The sequence below is a fragment of the Hordeum vulgare genome, chromosome 5H (genome assembly GCF_904849725.1).
Source record: "Hordeum vulgare subsp. vulgare chromosome 5H, MorexV3_pseudomolecules_assembly, whole genome shotgun sequence".
Classification (NCBI taxonomy): domain Eukaryota; kingdom Viridiplantae; phylum Streptophyta; class Magnoliopsida; order Poales; family Poaceae; genus Hordeum; species Hordeum vulgare.
The window spans coordinates 486,239,516-486,254,704 of NC_058522.1; the positions used below are offsets into that span (position 1 = coordinate 486,239,516).

A 15,189-nucleotide genomic window follows, 5' to 3' on the forward strand; every position below is an offset into this window, starting at 1 on the left:
CAATACAAACAATATTTTTGAGAATAGGTTTTATTTGTGGCCGTCGGAAAACACACACCAATGACAGCTCACAAATCATCGTATCTAATGTGGGTATATAACAGGGGTTTGGACTTCTAATGGTCATATAAATATTCGAACGCTTCAGGGTCTTCGAGTTCTTCGGGTCTTGAGAGTCTACTGTTGGTGTAGCTTCAATTCTTCAAACGCGTGGTGAAATCCTCTTTACTTTGAAGTAGAACTCCGTTGATTCTTCATGAGGTCAAAGGGGTAAGGGTATTGTCTAACTATTGGAGGTGAGGGAGAACATTTGATGAAGTCAGAAGAGATGAGAAGTAAAAGGTGTTGTTGAAAAATAAAAATTTTGAGAGATCCTTTCCTAAGAAATTTCCAGTTTCTAGGATCACGTCCTACAGTCAACATGTGCTCTGATACCATCTCTGTAGCGACCCGACTCAAGACGACTCAAGCCTCTGTGTTTCTGTGCCATCCCTGGATCAGTATGCTGGCACACACAGTACATCAATGTATATTTCAAAGTGCAATCACATGTAAAATAGCGTAAAACTGATATATACCTTAAATATCTCAGCGGAAGCGGTCAAGGGAGTGGAGTCCCAATAAACACCAACGGCAAGTTGAGTGTAGACCGTAACCCTGAATCGTACTCTTACTCGTCGAAGAAAAGTATCTGCAACATAAGACGTTGCAGCCGTGTAGGTCAGCATATTGAATATGCCGGCAAGTCACATAAGAGAGGGGTAAAGTAATAATCAACTATCTCTACCTGCATATTTGGTCGGTGGAGCTAGGTTTTGCATAAAGCCAGTTTTATCCTACAACAAGAGGGGTTGAGAGCAAAATGTTACTACAAGGTTTGTTGTTAACGAGATGGTTCCGCCAACCAGTTCTCGTACCCGAGTTGTCAATAATTCCCACATCAAATATATTTAATGGTGTTGAGAAATCCAGATAACTTCAGTTCCTTTGGCTCAAGTTGTCCATGACCATGGACACGGCTAATCGCTTAGGTTTGAGTACTCTGCAGAGTTTTGCACACGTTCCCCACAAGATTTGATCGCCTCCGTGTATGTCCTCGCACTTCAAGGTGTTTGAAGACCGGATGATCAAAACATGGTCTTTCAACGGGTCCCTCTGAATCCCTGTCGGTGCCCATCCATTCCTACCGTTCGTCTACATCTGCTAGCACCGCCTGTTCAGAGTCGCCGCGTTGTCCAACCAAGCCAGAGCCCATAATGACTTGTGGCTGTGCAGGTAAGCCTTGGGTCTGGAAAATATCCGTCCGTCTCTTTGAGCCTGGGTGAAGCTTTCCGCAGGATGACATGGCCTCTCCAGCATCCCGGGCATCCACTGGGTTCTCCAGGGAGCCGATCAACCGTCCTTCACCCAGAGTTGCATTGCGTCCGAGGTCTTGAAAATCTTGTCTTAGTCCGGTCATGATTATTATATCAACCTCGCATCACTCGTGATATACACTCAACCGGTAACCCGTCTACTTAAGCATAGCAAATATAACATTGTCGTCCCGGGGCCAAGTGTCGGGGTTGTTGTGTTCCTACCACATGATACTACAATCTATACTAAAATTTCCAAGTACCTAAGCAGCATGCAATTGGGCATAAGATGGTAAAACTACGATGCATAAAACATAGGTGATAGTATGATCAAAGTGACTTGCCTGTGATGTTGACGAAGAAGAATTTCTCGAGAAAATAACTTGATAGACTACTCGCCACTCTCCGATGAAATCTATATAACAAACATATCATCCACATAAGCACACATACTAGCAGTCATTCTAGAAATCAAACAAAAGAGGGAGAGCGAATGAGAAACCGAGAGAAACTTCAAATAGAACTAAATAGTCTTCTACTACATCAAACACTAAATAGTTTTGTCTAACAGAAAATAATAACAAAGAACTAAGTTATAAGTTTAACTAAGATAAAATAAAGTCTTTATCACAAAACTTTTGAAAGAATTCCCAAACGGAATTTGAAACAACGGTGAAAACAATTGCACGTTACTACGGAGCTAGAAATGATTTAATGAAAACAAATAAACATAAAATAAAGACTTGTTGCAAAACTACTGTTAACTAACATAAACAAACAATAATAATCTTTCTGAAATAATAAAGAAAATATTTTAAAACAAAAGTAGAAAAAGAATTAGCCGAAATCCTAAAAGCGGTGAAACAGAAATTGTTTCACATGAAATAATGAGTTAAAATACTCATCCAAAGCTGAATTTTTTACCACCGATACATATGATCACTAGGGTTCAGTACCAAAAGCAATCTAATTAAAAGCTATTTTTAAACTCCTGGAATAGGCAAAACAGTGTTTAAACTAAATCTGCTCTAACTTATATTTAATCAATTCAAACATAGACAAATTATATGTTTTTAGAAACTACAGGACATTTGTGAGCTACTGGAAAAAGAATCAATGTCATTGGACTTCGGGATAAAAAGTTGTGGCCAAAACAAGATTGAAAGTTCTTGTTTTTGAAATTTTGACAGAAAAACTGGAGCTATCTAGTATTAAAAAGTGGAGTATACGTGGCAAGCTTCTATTGGCTGTGTAGGGTGTTTGATGAATGGTTTCGGGCAAACGGCCGAAGGTTAGCAAAGTCGCCGGTTTAAAACTTAAGTGACAAATAAAACCTGCTGGTTTTTCTCACTAGACCGAAGGGGTACTAATGTTTTAATCCTAGCCGTTGCATGGGGATCTAAGGGCTAAGAATAGAACAAGAAATAACAGAGAAGGGAGAGAGAGCTACCTGGGCTGGCCGTGGCTGGCAATGGCCGAGGTGGAGGAGATGGCGTCGTCGGCGAGGGAGGAGAAGCTCCGGGGCGGCAGTGGCATCGGGGAGGCGGCGGCGGTGTCCTTCTCCTCTACGGGGAGGCGTCGGGTGGCTCGGGGTGAGAGGGCTCGGGGTGCTGGTGTTGTTCCTGGAGGCGTAGACGAAAGTGCAGCTCGCTGCTGCTGCACCGGCGGGGGTGCTGCTTCGGGCGGCGGCGGCGGGGTGGGAACGGGGTGCTGGTGGCAGTGGTAAGGGGCGGCGGTGGAGTGGTGCAGCGACGGGGTGGGGTGATGGGGTGCTGGCGGCGGTGGTGCAGCTGAAGGTGGGGTGCAGCGGCTTGGCCTGCTGGCGGCGGTGGTGCAGGGCTAGGGCGGCGGCGAGGGGAGAGGGAGGCGGCGGCGGTAGGGTAGGAACGGGGTGGAGGGGTGCAGCTTATATAGGCCATGAGGGAGGGGAGTAAGGAAGGAGAGGTGGCGGTGGAGGAAGAGAATCCCGTGGTTCCTGAGGCTGCGGTTTGGTGCAGAGAAAGAAGGAGGAGACGAGGGGAGAGGAGAAGGAAAGTGACGGGGAGAAAAAAAAGAGAGCTGAGGAGAAGGAAAGAAAGAGACGTGGGGGAGAGGGGTCGGGTCGGTTATGGGCATGGGATTTGATCCCAGGAAAAAAAAAAGGGCTCGGGCCAGTGGCGGTTAAAGAAAAAAGATTTTTCCTTTTTTTTTAAACCTAGCCAAAACAGAAAAATATAAAGGCAAAAAGGAAAATAAATCAATATATCCATATATGGTATTATATACCCGAAAAATCAGAAAATAAATCTCTACCCAAATAACATTTTTTTTTAAAGCCAAAATAAAAACTTTAGAAAAAAAATATTTTTCCAAAATCCCTAAAAGTATTATTTCTTTTTGAAAATAATTTTCAAATGATCCTCTAAGTTTGAGGTTGCAAATAACATTCAAAATGCCCGGGTATTTGAGGGTCATGTTCCTCCGCTCTTTTATGTTTGACAGAATGCATTTCCCGGCATTTTGTTGCACGAAGCAAACGAATGGAAATGCAAGGAAAATTCAAATGCAAACATCTCCGTTCAAATTCTTTATAGTTGAAGAAGTCATGTCATCTTCTCTCGTTGTTTTTTTTAAGATTGAATTTGAATTCACCGGAGAAGGGGAAAGTCATTTTATTCCCTCTCATTCAAAAGTTTCGAAAAGTTTCGAATTTCACACAAGTTTCAATCACTCAGCAAACAAACAAACAATCAATCTAATAATTATATTAACATTCCAAAATTTATAATTTTGGGATGTTACAAACTACCACACTTAAAATGAATCTCGTCCTCGAGATTCGAAGGGGCTAGAAAGAAAGGTTAGGGTTTGGGGGTCTTCTAACAAATCCAATCTCCGGCAAGGTGGGATGCTACCACACTTAAAATGAGATACTGGTCCCTCAAAATGCTTTAACGATCCTCTGGGGTTTTGGCAACTGACATCGCACAGTCTTCATATTAAATCCTTTGGTGATGCTCTCCCGTTGATATAAGCTTCTCCCGTCACTGGGTCTTCTTAACTGACAGTCTCGTGGTCAATTCTAAATAACATATCGATGGTTCTCATGGTGGTCTACCATTTGTGGTTATCCTGCAAAGAAAGGGGTCTTGGTTTCATCCTCACCGTAAAATTTCCTACGTGTGACAACAAGTGCCATGTACATGGGCTTTTCTTATACCACTCTAAGGCTTAAACAAAAGCTTCAAAGAACGTCGTCTCTCTATATGGGTAAGTCTCTCAGATTTACCATTCCAAATAGCAAGATAAATGATAAGAGTAAGTCGTCATGGTGATCAATCCATTCCATACCCAAATCATTTCTCTGTATAAGGTTTAGCGAATCTCGCATTCTAACACTCGGGCATCTTCACAAGCATTGCAGAATTTCTCTTGTCTACGAACGAAGTTCGGATAATCCATTGGTTCTGCAAGCTGAACAAAGCATCTATCGTTTCTTCACAACTCTCAGGTTTTCGTATGCTCCTAAGAAAACGTTTGTTGATCCACCATAGCTTCTTCCATAAATCATATGCATTTCATAATCAATCCTTTATTACATCCTTAATTTCTTCGCAAAAACTTCAATTCAAAAGTACTCTATTACAAATGCTACCATCCACATTGTTCGGTATGGTCGAGCATTTCTGCCAACTTTATTCATCTGCCTCTCTTGGAGGTTCTTTAGTTCCACTCGAACTTTCTGAGGTGCTCCTTGAAATCGTCCATCTTTTGCTTCATCATGGTGGCCATTATCTTCATCTCCATCATCTCCGCACGTACTTCACTCAGGTATTCCTGGGTATGACGGAGTCTTGCTTCAAGGATTTCTCCGATCTGACGTATGGCTTCCATTGCAGCTTCACGAACTGCATCAAAGAAGGTTGCTCGTGGTACACGTGAAACGAAAAAGTATTGCCCCATAGTCTTTGGACAAACTCCTTTCACATGGTGGAGGTGTACTTCCACGTACCAAAGTTCCACTCCATTTTCCATGAATGGGTAGCCTTTGTAGACTGCATCTCCTTCAAGGTGAATGTGCTTCATCATGTCCTTCAGGATTTTCGGGTAATCGTGATCACTGGTCAGGGTCATGATCGTTTCTGGGCCCTTGAGGTATGACTCGTAGAGAGTTCTCATCTGCAGGTGTCAGTAAATAGGTACTCAGAGGAATGTATATGTCTCCTTGGTAATCATGGTACACTCCTACTCAATGGATCCTGTGGGTTTACCGATTACAACCACACTTAAATGAATTATACTCATGCCTGCATAAACCATATTTTCTCTTATCCTCATAAATGTTCAGAGATCTTTGCTCGTAGAGAAACAACGCATACAGTTCAACATAGGCAATCATGAGACAATAAATTCCATTTATTCATGATGTTATTACAATCTCAGGGACAAAATTTCACTCCATGATCTTATGAAAAACAAGAGTGATTTAGATTACACTTATTGCCACGGTCAAAACTTAACTACTCCATTCTAGCTTTCTTCCTTTGCGGACAATCGTTAGCAAAATGTCCTGCTTCCTTGCAACAAAAGCAAATGATTTCTGACAAGTCTCGAGGCTTCTTAGCTTCTGCTTTTGCTCCTTGGGTTTCCGGCTTCCTTCCTGAGCACATGTATTTGTGGTGGCCAAATTTCATACACTTGTAACATCTGACATGACTCAGGTCTTTGTCTACAGAGATTTGGTTCTTCCGAGGGTACTTTTTCTTCTTTCCGGACTCCTTTATTTTGGCCAGTTCTTCTATTTCAAGTGGATCAAATTCCACTTCTTCCGTCGGGAAGTATCCCAGATACTCTTGGCTTCTCTTCGTGCAATCATGTGAATAATGTCCTTCTTCTCCACATGAGTAGCATGCATTGGAGAAAAATATGGTCAGACCTTGTCTCTCAGGGTCTTCAATATATTCATTCATCACCGGCTCTTCTAGAATCTTCTTCTTGAGTGTTTCCTTCATTGCATCTTTCTGCTGCTTGACAACTTGTTGCACCTTGGGGTAAATGTGACACTGAGCTGGGTAGTGGGTGGTTCCTTCACAAAGGAAACAAGTCACCTGACTACTTGGGCATTCCTCAGCTGGGTGATTTTCTTCACAATGAGTGCATCCATCCTTGTGTTCTTCCTGGGTGTGTCCTATTTCTCCACAGATCTTGCATGCACAAGGCTTCTTCATCGGATTATCATAGCTCTTCTGAATGAGAGGGGGTCTTAACAAAGTCTTCTTGAATTCTTCCCAACTTTCTGCTCCACTAAGTCCTTGTATGGCATGGTGCATTTTCCACCAGATTGCAGCACTTTGGGTAAAGTACTGGAGAGCGTGTTCCACTTCATACTTCCTTGAGATCAAGTTGCTCCCGAAGTGTTTCTCCATGTTCTGAATCCATATTTCAGCCTCCAGCTGGGTCATTGGTCCAGAGACTACAAGTCCAGCTTCATACTCCATCTGGTAGGGTTGAGGTTTTGGGGACGAGACGGGTAAGAGAGGGAGGTACACACAATACAAACAATATTTTTGAGAATAGGTTTTATTTGTGGCCGTCGGAAAACACACACCAATGACAGCTCACAAATCATCGTATCTAATGTGGGTATATAACAGGGATTTGGACTTCTAATGGTCATATAAATATTCGAACGCTTCAGGGTCTTCGAGTTCTTCGGGTCTTGAGAGTCTACTGTTGGTGTAGCTTCAATTCTTCAAACGCGTGGTGAAATCCTCTTTACTTTGAAGTAGAACTCCGTTGATTCTTCATGAGGTCAAAGGGGTAAGGGTATTGTCTAACTATTGGAGGTGAGGGAGAACATTTGATGAAGTCAGAAGAGATGAGAAGTAAAAGGTGTTGTTGAAAAATAAAAATTTTGAGAGATCCTTTCCTAAGAAATTTCCAGTTTCTAGGATCACGTCCTACAGTCAACATGTGCTCTGATACCATCTCTGTAGCGACCCGACTCAAGACGACTCAAGCCTCTGTGTTTCTGTGCCATCCCTGGATCAGTATGCTGGCACACACAGTACATCAATGTATATTTCAAAGTGCAATCACATGTAAAATAGCGTAAAACTGATATATACCTTAAATATCTCAGCGGAAGCGGTCAAGGGAGTGGAGTCCCAATAAACACCAACGGCAAGTTGAGTGTAGACCGTAACCCTGAATCGTACTCTTACTCGTCGAAGAAAAGTATCTGCAACATAAGACGTTGCAGCCGTGTAGGTCAGCATATTGAATATGCCGGCAAGTCACATAAGAGAGGGGTAAAGTAATAATCAACTATCTCTACCTGCATATTTGGTCGGTGGAGCTAGGTTTTGCATAAAGCCAGTTTTATCCTACAACAAGAGGGGTTGAGAGCAAAATGTTACTACAAGGTTTGTTGTTAACGAGATGGTTCCGCCAACCAGTTCTCGTACCCGAGTTGTCAATAATTCCCACATCAAATATATTTAATGGTGTTGAGAAATCCAGATAACTTCAGTTCCTTTGGCTCAAGTTGTCCATGACCATGGACACGGCTAATCGCTTAGGTTTGAGTACTCTGCAGAGTTTTGCACACGTTCCCCACAAGATTTGATCGCCTCCGTGTATGTCCTCGCACTTCAAGGTGTTTGAAGACTGGATGATCAAAACATGGTCTTTCAACGGGTCCCTCTGAATCCCTGTCGGTGCCCATCCATTCCTACCGTTCGTCTATATCTGCTAGCACCGCCTGTCCAGAGTCGCCGCGTTGTCCAACCAAGCCAGAGCCCATAATGACTTGTGGCTGTGCACGTAAGCCTTGGGTCTGGGAAAATATCCGTCCGTCTCTTTGAGCCTGGGTGAAGCTTTCCGCAGGATGACATGGCCTCTCCAGCATCCCGGGCATCCACTGGGTTCTCCAGGGAGCCGATCAACCGTCCTTCACCCAGAGTTGCATTGCGTCCGAGGTCTTGTAAATCTTGTCTTAGTCCGGTCTTGATTATTATATCAACCTCGCATCACTCGTGATATACACTCAAACGGTAACCCGTCTACTTAAGCATAGCAAATATAACATTGTCGTCCCGGGGCCAAGTGTCGGGGTTGTTGTATTCCTACCACATGATACTACAATTTATACTAAAATTTCCAAGTACCTAAGCAGCATGCAATTGGGCATAAGATGGTAGAACTACGATGCATAAAACATAGGTGATAGTATGATCAAAGTGACTTGCCTGTGATGTTGACGAAGAAGAATTTCTCAAGAAAATAACTTGATAGACTACTCGTCACTCTCCAATGAAATCTATATAACAAACATATCATCCACATAAGCACACATACTAGCAATCATTCTAGAAATCAAACAAAAGAGGGAGAGCGAATGAGAAACCGAGAGAAACTTCAAATAGAACTAAAGAGTCTTCTACTATGTCAAACACTAAATAGTTTTGTCTAACAGAAAATAATAACAAAGAACTAAGTTATAAGTTTAACTAAGATAAAATAAAGTCTTTTTCACAAAACTTTTGAAAGCATTCCCAAACGGAATTTGAAACAACGGTGAAAACAATTGCACGTTACTACGAAGCTAGAAATGATTTAATGAAAACAAATAAACATAAAATAAAGACTTGTTGCAAAACTATTGTTAACTAACATAAACAAACAATAATAATATTTCTGAAATAATAAAGAAAATATTTTAAAACAAAAGTAGAAAAAGAATTAGCCGAAATCCTAAAAGCGGTGAAACATAAATTGTTTCACATGAAATAATGAGTTAAAATACTCAAACAAAGCTTAAATGTTTACCACTGATACATATGATCACTAGGGATCAGTACCAAAAGGAATCAAATTAAAAGCTATTTTTAAACTCCTGGAATAGGAAAAACAGTGTTTAAACTAAATCTGCTCTAACTTATATTTAAAAATTCAAAAATAGACAAATTATATGTTTTTAAAAACTACAGGAAATTTGTGAGCCACTGGAAAAAAGAATCAATGTCATTGGACTTCAGGATAAAAAGTTGTGGCCAAAACAAGATTGAAAGTTGTTGTTTTTGAAATTTTGACAGAAAAACTGCAGCTATCTAGTATTAAAAAGAGGAGTATACGTGGCAAGCTTCTATTGGCTGTGTAGGGTGTTTGATGAATGGTTTCGGGCAAACGGCCGAAGGTTAGCAAAGTCGTCGGTTTAAAACTTAAGTGACAAATAAAACCTCCTGGTTTTTCTCACTAGACCGAAGGGGTACTAATGTTTTAATCCTAGCCGTTGCATGGGGATCTAAGGGCTAAGAATAGAACAAGAAATAACAGAGAAGGGAGAGAGAGCTACCTGGGCCGTGCATGGGGGTACTAATGTTTTAATCCTAGCCGTTGCATGGGGATCTAAGGGCTCGGGCCAGTGGCGGTTAAAGAAAAAAGATTTTTCCTTTTTTTAAACCTAGCCAAAACAGAAAAATATAAAGGCAAAAAGGAAAATAAATCAATATATCCATATATGGTATTATATACCCAAAAAATCAGAAAATAAATCCCTACCCAAATAACATTTTTTTTAAAGCCAAAATAAAAACTTTAGAAAAAAAAAATATTTTTCCAAAATTCCTAAAAGTATTATTTCTTTTTGCAAATAATTTTCAAATGATCCTCCAAGTTTGAGGTTGCAAATAACATTCAAAATGCCCGGGTATTTGAGGGTCATGTTCTTCCGCTCTTTTCTATTTGACAGAATGCATTTCCCGGCATTTTGTTGCGCGAAGCAAACGAATGGAAATGCAAGGAAAATTCAAATGCAAACATCTCCGTTCAAATTCTTTATAGTTGAAGAAGTCATGTCATCTTCTCTCGTTGTTGTTTTTTTTTAAAGATTGAATTTGAATTCACCGGAGAAGGGGAAAGTCATTTTATTCCCTCTCATTCAAAAGTTTTGAAAAGTTTCGAATTTCACACAAGTTTCAATCACTCAGCAAACAAACAAACAATCAATCTAATAATTATATTAACATTCCAAAATTTATAATTTTGGAATGTTACAAACAAAAGGTATGAACGACATACCATAGCGATTCACCTTATACATGCTTTCAAATAGAACCACGTCGTCGAAGTCCTCGTAGTCCTGACGAGACTTGGAGTCACAACAGAACATTCTATTTATGTGTCCTTCTTTATCTAGCACATACTCGAAAAAGAAGATAGGATCCCTCTCTTTCCTACTGACCATGATGCCTATGGTTGTGGCAGCATCTCCTTTTGAAAGCAGCTTCCTCTTCTCCCTAGAGCAAAGGTTGTATATATCATGCCTCGTAAAACCAACACCGTCGTACCATGCATGTTTACTGATGAATAAATCATAATAGTGTGAATTCTTATCCCTGCGGCACCCATGGACATTATCTGAAACTTCTAGTACTCTTTGATTTTCTATGGGACCAAAGAAAAGGTACTTCGTCCGGTCTTGCTAACATATGGCTATGCTTGTCCTCGAAACTTCCAACATACCAAACCCCATGCTTTTCGGCAATCTTCACGGTCAGTTGTGCTTCGCAGTTGCAGCGTGACTCGGGTCTGAGCCTACGGTTGCGTCCTTCCTTGGTTAGCAATATGTTGTCACATTTCCCTTCTCTGGAACAAACATACCGCCGCAAACGCATATGATGTGACTCTGTTTTGCTATACCTGACCTTATCCTTTCTAATGTTGAAACCATTATCTTTAGCATAGCTATTGTAGAAGGCGAACGCAGCTTCTGCACACACAAAAGTCATTTCTCTTATCTTCATGAACATATCCCTCTGATCATCTGCATGTGTACTGTCTTGGACATTCTCTTTCCCCTCATCTTTTGTCACCTGAACAATCAAAACAAAGCCATGATTTTTCTACATGGTTTAACATTACTTCCATACAACTTTGAGCTCATACATACCTCATTCATGTTGACCGACGACTGCGACTCTCCATAATCAGGTGCATCTACTGATTCTTCTTCAAGGTCTCTCTCCGTGTCGGATTCACCATAATAGTCGCACGCATTATGAGATCCTGAAATTAGCTAAAATAATGAACAGAAATACATAACTAATTATCATATAATATTCCACAAAATATTCAATTTGCATGCCCCAGCAAAAAATTCGACTTCCCCACCTAACTAATGTAATCTTCATTCAAGACCTCGGAGTTGTTTTCCTCAATATCATCATCCACGTCCATCTATAAATTTCCAATACAGAAATATAATGTTGTTGGATGCCACAAATTTTTTTACAACTTGATAATGCCACTCACATTAACATCTTCCCCTACGTTCCCATTATCTACCCAATCTCCATGATCTAAATTTTCATCATCTGACCAATCATGTATCCAGTCTTTCAACAGTTCTCCAAACTCCTATCTACCATGATATCACTTAACTCACTCCTCGCCATTTTTCCTACAACAAATAATAAGTATCATCATAAGGTACGTGAACCCTAGTTAGGAATATGCCCACGGCACCCGTCCTGATCACTTTGGATCGCGAGGAGGAGCACTACCGAAAGTAGATAAGTGATAGCCTACGACGTCGTATACCTAGGTTGGCCGCCACAGCAAATAACGATTGACGTCGTGCACACAGCAGACGGCAACTAACGCTACATTAACCCTAGACACAAGGAACTCACTTTATCCGGCGTGATCACTTTGTAAGACAAGAAGCAGCTCTACAGGAACAAGATTCGCGATCGCGTGCGCCTCCCGGTAGCTAGGTTTCCCACTAGCACGAAAACGATGGTAGATCATCCCATGCTGCCGCTGCGAGCGAGAGAAATGTGTGTGTGTGTGTGTGTGTGTGTGTGTGTGTGTGTGTGTGAGGAGGTGGGGTTCGTGAGTGAGATGTGGTACCTGGGAGCATTGGAGGTTGCCAACGGTGCCACACGCTATCGGCCGAGATCGCTGCCGACGAGATCACCGCCGCCGATATTAAAAGGACATCAACTAGGGTAACGCGTGAATGATGGGGCTGCGTGATTGAGGGAGCTCAATTAATGATGAGTGGTAGGTCGTACGTGGTGGTGGGATCGTGGGATTTTTTTAGGGATGGTACCGTATCTATACGGTATGGGTTCTACAGGTTATACGGGGCTTGGATCTGGGTTCTATGGGATTTGGATATGGGCTACGGCGGGTTGGACAAAATAAAACTGGCGGGGTCAACAATACCCCTCTGAAACCGAACGAGGGGGAGCAGGGAAGCAGGGCTCCTACTGTTAGAAATTTGGGGTTTGTGGTCTACCCCCTATTCCTCTGCGCTTATCTGTGGTGCCGCTCACAATTCGCATGTCTAAGGCTAGAGGGTAGGGACCTTCTTATATTGTCTTTCCAAAGAGTCCACCTCTTATACAGATAAGATTCCTAGTCTTCTTAACTAGTTTTCCAGGATAGAGTCCAGATCAAATTACCAACCACAATCATATTTGTCTGTTAACGGATTCTACCCGTTTATGTCCTTGGAGCACACGCTTGTGAGCAACACGCCATAATACAGTGAAAATTCCTCTAATTATGTAAATCAACATTAGGGATGTAATCTAACTATATGATCTAGCTCCTTCCGGTCATCAGTGTACCCGGGTAGTCTTTCTAATATAAATAGTATATTGTATTCCACTGATGATCGACCAGCTTCCTTAAGCATATAACTTAAGTACGCTCCAACAAGTGATAATTCCATGATAATCATGTAAAGTAATTCCATGTATAAATACATGTATAATTCCATAATGAGGTATTCTTAATATTAGCAATTCCTATTATTTGAATATAGTTGCACGACACATAATTCCAACATCTCCCACTTGTCCAAAACGATGATTCAAATATTCGTAAATCCATAGCCTTAACATGCTTGCCAAATACCTCCTGACTAAGAAACTTAGTCAAGGCATCAACAATCATATTAACACTATGTTGAAAAACCCATAAACATATATTGTGATACATTCCCTCAATATGTTTCCTTGTTGTGACCCATAAGATCACTAGAGACCTTAGTTTCCACCTAATTATTCCAGCATAGTTGCCCTCGGTGTTTCGAGTATTATTTCCTCGAGTGTAGTTCCACCTTTATAGGCATCTTGAGTATTACTTCCTCAAGTGAAAATTTCGCATCAATTATTTTTCGTCACATAATCAATAATATGTATAATTCGACATTGAGTCAAAATATATGAGAACCATGTTGAATAAATTTTGAGAACCACATAAATATTAAATCCAATCAGTAAATAAAGTTCCATCTTTATCCATGTTTTGAAAGAAATTCCTAACTTTGGTCAGTGAACCTGCACCATATTAGTACTAAAAATAATAATTGAATATGCGTACGTGGACTTATTCCTCATCTCGTAGATACAATATAATAGCTTCCTCAATGTGTTTAACAAGTGACATGTTGTGATGCACTTTCCACAATCCAGTATGATGTGTGACATTCCCTTAGCTTTTTGTCTTTCCTTTCACTACTTGAATGCAGCACAAATTCTGGAAGCTAAGGTACGACTGTATAACGAAGATATAGTAAATTTCAACACCATGTATCCCTTTTTCCCCAGGAGTTCAAACATAATTCCTCACTAAGTTTAGTTTTAGGTACTTTAACAAGTTTGCAATTGCCATAGAAACATTTCAAAAAACTTGTCCTATGTGGTTCCACTCCCAAAACATAGAAAGATTCAAATGTTCCTTTCATATGAAAGTTAAAAACATGACCAAGCTTTATCTTCCATCAATGTGATTTTATCATTGCAAACAACAAAACATTGTTAACGTATACAATAATAAAGCAAAATACTTTACACTTACAATTGTAGATGTCCGCCTTGCTTCATTTAGAAAATCATATGATCCTTCCATTCCATTGATGTGAAGCTTGTTATAAGACCATACATTATAATATATTCAATTAGCAAACCATGTCTTAGTTCCTCTTTACTAAATTCCAGGAGAGAGAGTTTCCACAAAGTAGATTTCCCTTTGTGTGAAGAACTAAATAAGAAGAGTGACGTTATAATATTTCAGTGAGTCAAATTTCCTCACAAATGAATAAAAACATTCACAAACAATGGGCATGCGGTTTCTTGGTATGATAATAAGTTCCCAAACTATATAATGCATCATTGAGTTTATTCCTTCCCGCAATTCTTCCACCCATAGTTGTCATTGATGAGAAAACCTTCTTAAGAGAATTTAATCATTCCTCTAAAATCTAGAGTGATTTCCCCCAAAAAATAGAACACATAACAATTGTCTAGAGATGAAATTCCAAGTTAATTCCTCCCACTTATCCTAAGCATGTCGGTGTTGGGAGTGTCTAGTTTCCTTGCGGTCAAGATTATATTCAGTATGATTGTATCAATTCCACTTGATCAAAAAATAATTGTGTTCCTACTTTCCACTAGTTTTCCTTTTCCAGATAAAAAGAAAACACCCTTTGATCCACTAGAATAATCATGAAAAATTCATGGTGTATGCTTTGCAGTAATTAAGAATTAGTCATTGTGTGATATTGACAACCAATAGTATATATATGATGCTTCTTCCAAAAAACAAATTGTAGTAAAAGTATTCAATTCCTTCATTTAATTGCGGAGTGTGCGGTTTATTACAACAATGGTGAATAGTTCCATACTCTTTTCATGTTCAATTGACATATTCCTGAAGTGTACTTTCCCCCACCAATCAGTTGTTAAAACTTTGATATATTTTAATCAACTGATTTTCCACTTCAGTAGGTAATGTGACAAGCACAATAAAAAATTCTGACTTGTACTTCAAATAGTATAAA

At 40.2% G+C, this 15,189-nt stretch overlaps 1 pseudogene; it reads right to left on the reverse strand.

Annotated features, from left to right (window-relative positions):
• Positions 1 to 10,750: 10,750 nt before the first annotated feature.
• On the reverse strand, positions 10,751 to 11,791 carry LOC123396972 (annotated as a pseudogene).
• Positions 11,792 to 15,189: the final 3,398 nt, after the last annotated feature.